This window comes from Daktulosphaira vitifoliae, unplaced genomic scaffold (genome assembly GCF_025091365.1).
Source record: "Daktulosphaira vitifoliae isolate Bord-2020 unplaced genomic scaffold, ASM2509136v1 Scaffold_4, whole genome shotgun sequence".
NCBI classification, from domain to species: Eukaryota; Metazoa; Arthropoda; class Insecta; order Hemiptera; family Phylloxeridae; genus Daktulosphaira; species Daktulosphaira vitifoliae.
In genome coordinates this window covers 4,127,865-4,140,982 of record NW_026099575.1, presented here as the reverse complement: position 1 = coordinate 4,140,982, position 13,118 = coordinate 4,127,865, and the positions used below count along the sequence as shown (strand labels likewise).

General features: G+C 27.6%; 1 protein-coding gene across 1 annotated transcript in view; it reads left to right on the top strand.

The window, feature by feature from the left end:
* Positions 1 to 13,118, top strand: part of LOC126905432 (transmembrane protein 17B-like) — a 53,934-nt gene that overhangs the window by 25,181 nt on the left and 15,635 nt on the right. The window lies entirely within an intron of this gene.

The window sequence follows — 13,118 nt, the reverse complement described above, 5'->3', positions numbered from 1 at the left end:
AATGGTAATAAATGGTTTGGTCTGGGACGCAACAGTTGTTAAATTATTTTATTTTTACTTATTGGATACTCCATGTTTCATATATGTCCTTGATTGGAGAAACTATATTTTTATTGGATATTTTCAATCATATAAGAAAGTAATGGAATTTTAACTACTCGGCGATTTTTTCATTGAAAAATACTAATAATATTTGTTACTAAATATTTTATCAAACTAAAACGTCTTTACATACTCCTTGTGTTTAATAATTAAACTGGATGATAATTTTTATTACATTACAAATATAATTTTATTTCTACATAAATATTTTTTGTACACCAAACAAATATTTCATTGATCATATAGCAATAAAATGTATAGTATATAGAGTGTTCAGTAAGTATAAATTTAGTTAGCTATTAGATATTATAATATAACTGTTAGATTAGCGGAGCGAAGCTGAGAAGGTTTTGGTTTTACTATGATGTTTTTTTTTTTGTATGTGTCTGTCCGTTAAAATTATCAACTCGTACTGGACCGATTTTGTTGATTTATGCATCAAAAGAACACGAATTTAATATATCAGTTTTAGAAAATTAAAAAAATATCTTAAAATTACACTACTATAAAAAATGGTATTTTCGAAAAAATTGTCTGTATTTTAAAACTGTTAATGTAATTTTCTTTCAAAAAGACTGATTTTGAATTTGAGTAGGGTATAAGAAAAAGATAATATACTTTTTTTTGTATGATTTTATGAAAGTTCAAAGGAAAGGTTTGAAAAAGACCAGACACGCATGTCAACATTTTTTTTTTTTGACAATTGTATTTTTAAAAATATCTTGGAACGACTACTTTATTTAAACATACACCAAATTAGAACACTTGAAGTGTATTACAATATTTTTTAAAAATTTTCCTGCGTTTGTTGAAAAAAGTAGAAATATACAAATTATTGTGAAATGTAATACATTCCCATCGAAGCGTCTTTTATTTTAGTGATGTTAATCACTGTCAGATATCATTTATACTTGTCCAAACTATGCCACGACTTCAGTGTGCTGACTTTTTTATAGCTGGTTCTACTATGGTTGAATTTCCAACTAAATCGTGTATACATATATATGATTTAGTTTTTCAAGCTTTTAAGTTATTTTGTCTTGTATTAACTATAAATTCAGTTAGCCCAACTGTACTTGTACAGTTTTTACATGTCATATCATTTATCCATCATTAGAAAAATAAATGTGTGAATAATTTATTATTATATATTCAATTGAATTATAATATTTATTTTGCTAAAAGTTGATCAGGTGATTTTTTTTTATAGTTAAACTAAAAAAAGTTTTAATTAGACACGTTTTTTTTTAATTATAATAATAAAATAACATATATGCATTAACAAAAGACTAGTACCCTGTATAAAGATTGTGGTGGATCAAAAAAGTCAATCTTCGAAATTTTAAAAGCTTTTCATCATCTAATCTAAAAAGTAATCATTTTGTTTTGAATGAACTAAGATGTACTTAGTTGATGTTCTTTGAGATTGAACGTTAAATAATTATTTTAATTGAAAATCTTAAAGGCATGTTTTCATGTGTTCCACGTTAACTTTAATGTGTTAAACTTTAACATACTTTAATGTGCGTCTATTAAAATGGCTCTAATTCTTTGCTGTAACAGAAAAATGGGAGTGCAAGTTTATTCTGATGTCACAAGTAGAATATGTAGGCGTGTGCCTCGTTTAACGCCCCTTAAACAATTTAAACTTCGTTTTATTTACTACAAAACTTATAAAACAACAAGATACAATTGAGCACAGCAAGACGTGTTATAACGATGGTATGTAATGTATTACATTTTAGGAATACTTAATGTTTGTTTTCCGAATACGTACTTAAAAAATTATTCAAATACTAATACAAAAATTTAGAGTATTATCTTATACAATAATCTTTTTGTTTTTCGGAAGGCTCCGCTCCTATTAAATTTATAAATTCTTCTTAATACTTTACACAATAATTTAATCTTTAAAACAACTATTACTAAAAACTACCAAACGTGCTATTTCAACGCTATCATTTGTTAATCAGCATTAAATTATATATAACAAATGTGATAATAAATTCCTTTGATATTTTACTTGCATCTTACAACTAAAGCTATTCAAATAGAACAGTGGATATTTTAGAGATTCGTATTGAGGGAGGTAATTTTCAGAACGTATTGATTGGGAGCTTCGGATCTTCACAACTCTCGTTACCATGATTTAAGGTTAATAGGAGATTTTCCAAATTTTTAGACCCTTCCCGTAAATAACCACTGAAATTGAATCATGGGCGGGAACGGGTCAAATTATTTTGCAGAATAATATCTTTTTTTTAATTTAAAAATAATTCAATATAAGTAAAACTAGAAATTATCGATATGTTAAAGATTTTATGGACTGTTGTATTATTTGAAATATTTACAGATATATGTCTCTATGACGGGAATGTCTTCTTTTTAATCAGTGAAATTTATATATTATAGGAATTCTCATCAGTTTTGACGTAGTCTTTTAATTGTTAATAGAGCCAGTAAATGTAACACTGCACATCACGAAGGAGTAATAATGGGTACAAAATTAAAAATATAACATTAAGAAAAGCCGAAAAAAAATATATATTATGAAGAATACGATAAAAAAGGAACATTAATATTGCTGTACATTGAAGGAAATACGGACCGTATCTCAAAAAATACTATTAAATTCAAAATATGAACCGAATACAGTTATAGAAACACTACTTGGAGTTTGAAAGATGAATTACCGGAAATGCAAAGACCGCATTCATTTGGTAAAATTCATATATTAGACAAACAGAAAGAGCAATTACGAAATAATTAAAGACATGAAAAAGATGTAAGCAAGTATATGTACAAAAATTAGTAATAGCCGAAAACGACAATAACATTGAATACAAAAGTTCAAGTTAGTTTAGAAAATTATAGCGGAGAAGACGGTTGGTATGGAAATTAATAAGACTTGGTTTCCAATAATTGGTATAATTATTATAATAGGAAAAAAGAAGACCAAATAATAAAGAAATCCACATAATATGAGAAAACGCCATATTCGACATGTATGAAAAATGACGGTACAGCAAAGAAAGCATAAAATAAAAGTCCAGAATGTCATAAAAGAAACAAAAACCACATCAATAACAAGTAGACAATCGTTATCAATAATAACACAACAATAACACTAATAACAAAAAAATAAAAATAATGTTGATGTTAACGGTTATCAACCGATTACCGGTTTAAAAATAAATAAAAAACTAGATAGGATTCAGTATAGTTATCACCTCAGGCCTGTAACTATCACCACTGATGAAAATCTAAATAATGTAAATGTATGTTTTATTATAGGTAAATAATTATTTAATTATAATTAATATATGACTATATTTTCATATAATCTGTGCTATCATTCCGAAGATGAACTCTGCAAAGAGTTCCAAACATCAGCACAAAGCTGAAGCGTCGGATATATCTGTAAATATTCTAAATAATTAGACATTTATTATTTAATTACTTATATACCCCACGTAACATAAACAAATAATTATAATTAGACTAAAGGAATGAATGATGTTAAATAAATGTTTTTTCAATATTATAAAACTTTAAAATTAAATTATGATGTTATTTATAGTGTTATAAATATATAAATAATATAGTAAAGTCCTAAAGCTTTTAATATATTATAAATATAATAATTTTATCAACTAGCAACATCCAAAGGTAAAATATAATAAATTATATGAAATGCATAAAAAAATGTTTAACATAAAAACATAAATTATTTTGTGTTTTAGAATAAAAATACCAAAATGAAAGTATTTTACGAGTGTTCAAATACTTGTATTTGAATATTTAACATGTATGTATATTATCAGCTAAAGAACTTATCAATCCTTTAAATATTTTTAAAAATTAAAATTATTTGAATATAGGAAAATAATAGATTAGATCAATTCTTTATATCATTTTTTTAATAATTTAAAAGTGTCGAAATTTAATAGAATAAATATTTTACTTATTTCTAAGTGATTTAAATAAACATTTATTAAAAGGCAACAAGAACGATTCAAAGTTTTGATTCTATCAATTTTTGTATTTTTTTTGATAAATATTTGAATTATTGAATCATTATAAGGCTTTTGCGCATATATAAATATAGAATTTAATAATAACTTATCAAATTTGATGAATAATGTCATATTGAATTAAATAATTAACGATTTTAAAATAATTAATTTTGCTTTTGTTTGGTCATTATAATAATTGTATGAATCTCTAAATTATTATAACGTTGTGCTATACTATATTAATTGTTTAAATTTTTGTTAAGATTATTAAAGTATAAGTGACATTTTTTAAAATTAATGATCACTTTTTATTTTGTAAACATTCTACTTTTTTTTTCTAAAATCTTTTGGTTTTGGTCTTTGTATTTTTATTAATTATACTATTTGTTTGATTTTTAACCCGTACACAGTGGTTTAAGTCATTTCAAAAAGAATAAAAAATTCATTAAATTAATTTGGAATTATTGTACAGCTCTACTTTAAGGACAAAAATGGTTGTTTGTAAATTTCATAAAAATTTTAAATTTTTTGTTTTATATATTTTTAGAACTCATGTTAAAGACATTTGATTTAATAAAATTATATGAGCAATGTTTAATTTATAAAAATAAAACAAAAATAATTTAGACCAAACAAAATTGAGGCATAAAATTCAATTAAAAAATGTATTTATTTTATGTTACACATAATTTGAATTTAATCAGATTCTTTATATTTAAAATCAATTACTCTAATAAGCTTGAAGCATATAGTTTTGAAAACGCCCTTGTAAATTAAAAATCACTGGAATAAACGAGTTTATGACACTAAAATTCGTACTCGGTAGTAGTTTTTTTAGTGATAAGATTAAAGTATGAATTTTAGAAATTTTTGAATTTATTAAATCATCTATTTTGAGATGTTCATTATTTTCTTTTGGGATATTTTTCAATTTATGATCAGAAGAAGACATATTTGATAAATTAACATTAATTCCAAATTTATTATATATTTTTAAGGAAATATTTTTCAATAAAGCTTTAAGTTTCTTTCGATCTTTGTTTTCTGTAAATATATTGGAATGACTTAATAACTTCTTTGCTATACTGATTTCATCAATTTTATCTAAATGTAAGAATTTTATTAATGTGTTTAGATAATCACTTATCTTATTGTTCCACGAATTTGTTTTATTATTTAATTTAATACCTATCAATGCTGAATTTTTTACGTAATATGAATAACTTAATAGCATTCTTAATACGGTTGCTTTCATTAAATCAATGAAACCGGATTGAAATAAACTCAATGATGATACTTGTTCTTTCAGTGCTGTATTGTTCAATAAAATTCCTTCTTTGAATGTAGATTTTAATGCATTTTTAATCTTATTTAATTCATCATTTAACTGAAATTCATTATGAATTATTAGAAAAATCAAATCGTTTTTCATTACATTACTCAAGCTTAAAATATCTAATGAAAAATTTTCTAGCCATTTCGTAGATAACTGATTTTTTACATTTCTATAAATTTGTTGTTTAACTTTTGATTTTATACTTGACACCATATTCAAACGGTCACTCAAATTCTTGAGACTACTTTGAAATATAATATCCCATTGATTAATTGTTCTAATCCATTGACATTCTTTTTTCTCTAAGTATTTTTGAATTAAATCTAACACGTATTCGAAATCTGACAAAATTACATCGTTGTTACAGTATCCATTTTTGTTTACCGATTCAATGAACGATTCAATTCTTAAAGTGTACATAAAAAATACCCACATGACATCGTAGGCAATATGAGTTTTTAAAATTTCAATATTGTGCATTGTCGACATAATGAGTGCCGCCTCATCTTTAAAAGAAAGTTCAAAATCTTTAGAGTCACTTGCTTGTTTAATTAAATTTTGATCAGTAAAAAATTTTTTCATTGACCACATGTATGTCTTTGCACTGAATACATAACTACACTTAAGCTCATTATAAGCTTGGTTTACATAAAGTTTCAATTGATCCATTTGCATATCTCTAAGGTCTCCAAAAGAAAAATGTGTGGTTGCTTTCGTTTTGTTTTGAGGAATTTCCGTATACTGTAACTCATAGTAAATGGATATTAATGTATCTTTTTCCTTTGAACATTTTTTGCAGTAAACATTTTGAATTTTCAAAAACATAAAAAATAAAATAAAAATATTCAATATGTAGTACATCTTTAAGCTGTGCAATCAACTCAGTTCCTACTAAACTAAAATGCCACAAATACTGATACTTAAACTATTTTTTTTAGTGTAAATAAATAACATACATAAATGGAAATCACGTTTTTTAAGTGTGAAATAAATCGAAATTTATTGTGAAAATGTTGCAGTATCTATACATGTCATCATCATGTATTAATAACCTCTTGTAATGAAATCTACTTTTCTAATCATTTTGTTTGACTATTATGAAAAAAGGTCTTTCGTCCATTAAAATGTTATATTCTATTTTGAACACGGTTAATAATTATGTTTACGAACACCACTCAAAGTAAATATAAGTATATTTTATAACAATTCAATAAACCAGAGAGACTGTGAGTCAACAGTGTGCATTGTCTCGGGTTGAAAACTCGATTAGGGGCGGCTTCATTTGCCGAGCAAGAGATCAGTTCGGTAATTTGAGTTGCTATCTCTTTCTCCGGCGAAGGACTAGCCATTCGTCTCGGAGTATCAATGGTTGAGAAACCTCCTCCTTTGGGGAGGCTGCTACGGACCTTAATAATAATAATCAACAGCGATTATTAATGAGTTAATAATAAATCTGCCTTAACCATTCCCGTTTTTCAGTTAACTAGTCTTTAGCTACGTACTTATTTTTTCTACACTATAAATATGTAAACAAGTATTACGTTGATGATAAGTGTATATCTTTTGATGAAAACTTAATAGATTTTGTGTGACGATAACAATCCGTCTTACAGTGTTTTTTTTCTAACTACCACTAGTAATAACATTCACGGACTTTATTTTTTCGTTACATGGACATATATAATTAATTGTCTATTACTAACACTCATAGTAAAATCAATAATTTAAAAACACACTAAATATTGCTGACGATGCACAAAATCTACTAATTCTAGATCATATGCTTATAGGTGTAATAAAAAAAGTATCTGGAAAAACTACTCAACAAAATTTATATATAAAATTTAACTATTCTTATACAAAATAAATACAATATTGAATATTTTTTCAATATTTTGATTTCTTTTAGTTAAATATACTTCTTGATTATAGATTACTTTTTAGAATCATCCCTTATAACTTTAAGGACTGAAACTAATTTGTTCTTAATGGTGACATACGTGTTTAACTAGCTTTTAAAATAGAAAATAATCTACTTAAGAAAATCACTGATCAATAGCAACTTTTAGACCAGTAATTTGGAAGTCATTGTCATTTTTTTACATAGGCGGGACGAAGAGTATAATTGGGAAATAACTAAAAATAATAATAGCAGAAACTACTCCTCGTCTCCAATCATTAATTTAAATTGTTAAAATCTTTTGAAATATTTGTTTAAAAGTTGTTATGGACTAGTCATTTTCTTGATTAGATTATTTTCTATTTTATAAGATTTTATATGTATAATTCCACAAAAAAAAAAAAAAAAAATGATACTCCTTTAATTTATAACGGATGATTCTAAAAATTAATTATTAGCTGAGAAATCAAAAAATATATTAAAATATAAAAAAAGCAAATTTTATTGTTATTATCGTAATTTATTTTACGAGTAATCGAAGGGTTTATGATAAATCGATTGATATAACAAAAAAATAAAAGGGAAATAAAATTACACCGTCTTACAAGTGAATCATTAAAACAGAGTTCTTAAAAAAAAAAACTGTCTAACAACTATGCCGTGGCTACCGAAGAAAAAAAAGTTGGAAGAAAAAAGTGAAAAAATTATAATAATAATAATAATAATAATATATATATATATATATAGCGTTTTGTCTGCCTGACTTGAGTTTTAAATTTTTTTCTTCCTGTTTCACTCGCTCAGCTAGTATGTCGTGAAGTAACTCCTTTTTTAATAGAATATTTTAAAATGCGATTTTTCATAGCACATAATGAGGGATAAAAAGATATTAAAGCAATTGGTCAATTTATTTGTAGGTAATCTCGAAATAGTTTCTATCAAATACATTTGTCATTTATTTCTGTTTAAAAAGAGTTAATCTTAAAAATGTTACATAAATTGATGTTTGTGTTTTAGAATTTATTATTATGAAAGAAAGAAATACGTATAAATTTGCAGACAAGTTAATTATATTATATTCATTGCAAACATGAAAATTTCAATAAAATTAATTATGCTGTTAAATATTTTGAAGGTCCTATAATAAAAATGTATTTTTTACTTAGTTTATCTGGTTCAACATTTATTTTATAATTTATGTATAATCAAGTGCAAATTTTGTAGTTTATTACTGAATATAATTATTTTAGACAAATACAATATCAATTTTGTCACTTAATATTATGCATAATTGATTGTATTTTGTAATAAAGACACAAAAGTTATTTTATTTAAATTAATACAAAATTCTTTTCATATATATTTTTTTTAATACTAAAATTTGATATTATTTGTTTTATTGATAAAATGTCACTAATTGTTCAAATGATTTTATAATTCATTTTTAGTGAATCATGCTGGTAGAGACGATTTTATGTATTTAAGTTCAAATTTAAAACACGTACCTTTTTGGTATTGTTAGTTAGTGCATACTTAAAAAAAAAATGCTTCAATTTATCCACATCTAAGAAAAAGTCGAAATTTCAAACCCTCTCTAAGTTACTAATTCATTCTCTTTGAGTTAACTCAAATATTTAGCATTCTTTTCGGTCTCAATATAAGAAATGGTCCCCAAACAATAATAAAAATAACCGCAAGTGATATTATTATCGGCACGACTTGGTCCGACAACATAATTCGCTGTTACCCTTCATTACGTTGCCTTTGCTGTGACACTATATTATGCAGAGTGTTGTTTGTGTAATATTATACTAATGTTATTGTGAGAATGGAAAAATCAAAAAGTCATCTTTAAGCGGAAATATAAGAACTCGTCCGGATTTATATTGTTTTGAGGGTTCGCGCGAGGAAAATAGTATATACGTGTGGCTTAAAGACAAGAAAAAATGCGTCTTACAAAGTCGTAAAATGAAAGGCAAAAAACTCTTACACACATCCGGTATCTCTTTTGCGCGCGTTCTTATCATACTAGTCCCATATTGACCGAGTGTAAATTCAGGAGACGAAGAAGGAGAGCCTAACGACTATTACCGCAGATGACCATAAATCATCCGTGACCCTCTCGATCCTGTGCACTTCTACCAACCGCACGGTCTTTCGCATATTTTTCTAAAAGCGAAAAAAAATGGAGAAAAAAGGCGGAGGGCTCTTTTATGAAGGTCTTTTGGATAGTACGCGGTGGATGGTGGCGCGGGTAGGAGGTCAATAAAAGTGGAAATCTACAAGACGGAGCCTTGCGGCGCTGTATTCATAAAACGGATGACGCCCCCGCAATACATGTTTGCCAGTGTGCGTATGTGTATATTTTCTTTACCGTCTCCCCTCGCGTCTTCTGAACCCCCACGGCCGTCACCCTGAGACGCCGCCATTTCCAACGGATATATCATAAGTCTGTCCGTTATAATACATTGCCACCGAACACTGTACGGGTAGATAACAGCTGGAAATATAAATCCCAGCCGTACACGGAGAGGGTCCCGGTTGTACAGAGGGGAGGCCACTTTTAAAAGCTTCAATATATATGTGTTTGTCAAATTCCGCACAAAGAGGTCGTACACGATGCCCTTGTTTTAGTTTCATTTACACGCCGACTTCGTATGTTAGTCGCTAGATAGTTAAATGTCACTTGTATTATACGACTCAAAAAATAAGTTTGCTAACAACAACAATAAAACTAAGTAATTTACTAGATCCGGAAGTATAGTAACACGATATTATTTTCAGGGAATGTTTGGAATGTGTGCTATTTTCTATTATCTATTTTATTCGCGCGATACTTTACAGTAATAAATAATAGTTTTAATAATAACAAAAAAAAAAAGTAATAAATAATTAAGCTATCATGTTATTTCAGCTGTCTAAAAATAAATATATTCACTATTATGCCGTAGATAGAATATGATTTTTATAATTAAGTCACTGCTACTATTGTGAATGTTGAACAATTTGTCTTATAATCTTGTAGAAAACACAAACAAATTGAATATTAATAAATTTTATTATTTTTTAATATATATATAAATTAACAGATATTATGACAAAACAACTGATTTTTTTAATTGTTGATCATAATCTTATGAAAAACAACATTATAATAGAATTTTAACTATACGTTTAAATATCAGTATAATATTTTTCCAAGGTATTTGTTGTGCAAAGAATTGCGATTGCCTTTGAAAAGTTTCTCAAATTTTATATTATTAAACGTGGAATCATAAAAATTGCAGATAAAATTATATATATATATATCTATATAATTGTTAAAAAACGTCGATTTTCTTATTAGTAATTTATTTAGTTTATAAAACTGAAATAAAATGTTTAAAAAGTATGAGAAAGCCTACTTTTGGAGTGTGATACTCAATATATTACTCAAGTAATTTTAGAAACTAGTTTGAATAATGTAATTTTCTTATCTCCTGGCCATTATCATAAAATGAGTAATTATCGGATTCGTTTTGTATGTTTTTTCAAATAGTCATTTTCGTTAAAATTGTGTTGTTGACAACAATTGTTCTACTTTATAAATCGCCATCGGATTAATAATTAAGGATTGAATTACTACGTTAATTAATACATTATTTACAACTCTTAAAAAGGCCCACACAAATGAAAATTGAATAAACAAGGTTAATGTGGTCCCCTTTGGACGATTGGGGCCACATTTTTAATTTACGATCAGATTCCTTTTCCGGTATTATATGCACAGTAAATTCCGGGCACGCGTGAAGTACATCCGCGACGTACATAATAATGTATTGGTAACCGCAATAATGTTGAAACAGAAGCACTAGCGCCGACTGGAGCGGACAAAGGGACACCTGTCGACCAACAAAATTTGCTGCGTTTTTCCTGGACCAACGGGTTCCGGTGAGTCTGCTGTCACCGTGACAATGCAACAATAATAATTAATAGCGAATCAGAGGTTGAAACAATAGCGGATGATCGGCCATTGTTTGCTGCGGATTCGATGCCGCACAGCGAACCGATACAAAAACGACTTGCACAATACACTCGAGGAGGGACAACGGTTAACGCGGCCCGTGTCCCGCGTGAGTACATAAATAAAACGCGACCGGAACGAGTTGTGCGGGTTTATTTGCGCATCGAGTTCGTTCCCTCCATTGCCCGCGTTGGCTCGGCAATGTATACAGTCGGAACAGTCCGGAAGCCGCGTGTGATGTACAAGCTGCGTGATATACCGTCCGGTTATATATTGTGTTCATTGGTTTTGTCACGGCTGTCGGTTGACATGTTCATTTGAAGATCGACGGGACGGAGTTGTATCCGTTCAGCCGCAATTATCACATGCTCCGAGACACTTCCTCAATACATCCGAATGTGAAGCTTTGTAACGCTACGGAAGTCGATTCGATCGACGGAAATAAAACGTCGGAGGCGTAACTAAGATTTTGTCTGGACGGAATTGCATAAGAAAATTGTCCATTACCTTTCCGAACGAAATCAAACATGAAACGTTCAGCTCATATTTGTTTTTATATTGAGATAAACGCATCTTGGTCGCCCCTTAATTACACCCCTCGCATAGATAAACTAGTGGCGGAAGACAAACCAGTGGGAATTGTTTAAAAGTTCAATACGAATTGCAGTTAATCAGAAAATAGCACTTGGCGTTTAAATATAAAATAAAATTCTCATCGAGACTAAAAAATGTAAACAACAATAAATCATTGTATTTTTTTCTGGAAAACACACTATTCCTGTAATTTTTTACTAAAGATATTTACAGAATATTTTCTGGTGTTTAACGCTTTCTGTTTAAAGATTAAATTTTTTTATACCGTAACTACAGAGTGATCGGTTTATCATAAACCACTCGATTGCTCTGAAAATAAAACCAATATCGGGAAAAACAATTTTAGTGTTTTTACTAAATATATTTCTCGATTTGTTAGCTAATAGCTACTTTTTAGAATCATCCCTTACAACTTATAGGGGTGTCAACTTTAATACTCGTGAAAATATCGAAACTGTCATTGTCATATTATGTTAATGATAAACTAGAAACGTCGATAACGGTAGGCGACTTATAGTTTTGACCAAAATTTCACGATGCCTAAAGAAAATGTGTTAATATTATGTAAAGTTTCGAAAAACGAATGTATTCTTTAAAATAATGTTCTAATAATTCCTCGGAATCGTGAAACAATCGTCTTTGTTTCAAACGACGTAGAAAATAATCTAGTTAAAATTGTTTAAATGTACGTCATTAATTTTAAAGGATAATATATTTGATATAATATTATTGATTTTTGAATTCTATAATGTTGTGTTCGCAGGTGTTATGTCAATGATTTAACAATATTAATTTCCATATAATTTTTGTCGTTCTTCTACGCATTAATTAATGCGTAGAATGTATACGGAAAAACCGATTGATAATTATTATGTACTAATATACAAGGTGTTCAGTTATTAAATTGTTTTTAGTAGATGATTTATTTTTTTTGAGATGTTATCACTGACGAAAAGAAATGAGTATCAATAAATGATCTCGAGACAGAGTATTGGTGAATGTTTTTTCAATACATAAACTCTCGTATAAAGATAAATAATTAGCAACCGAAGGGTTAGATAAATTGAACGTCGGGTTTTTAACTTCGTAATAACTTGCCAATTAATATTTTAACTAATTTTCTAGTTATAATTTGTTTTTTTTTGTTAAGATTTTGGGCATAGACTA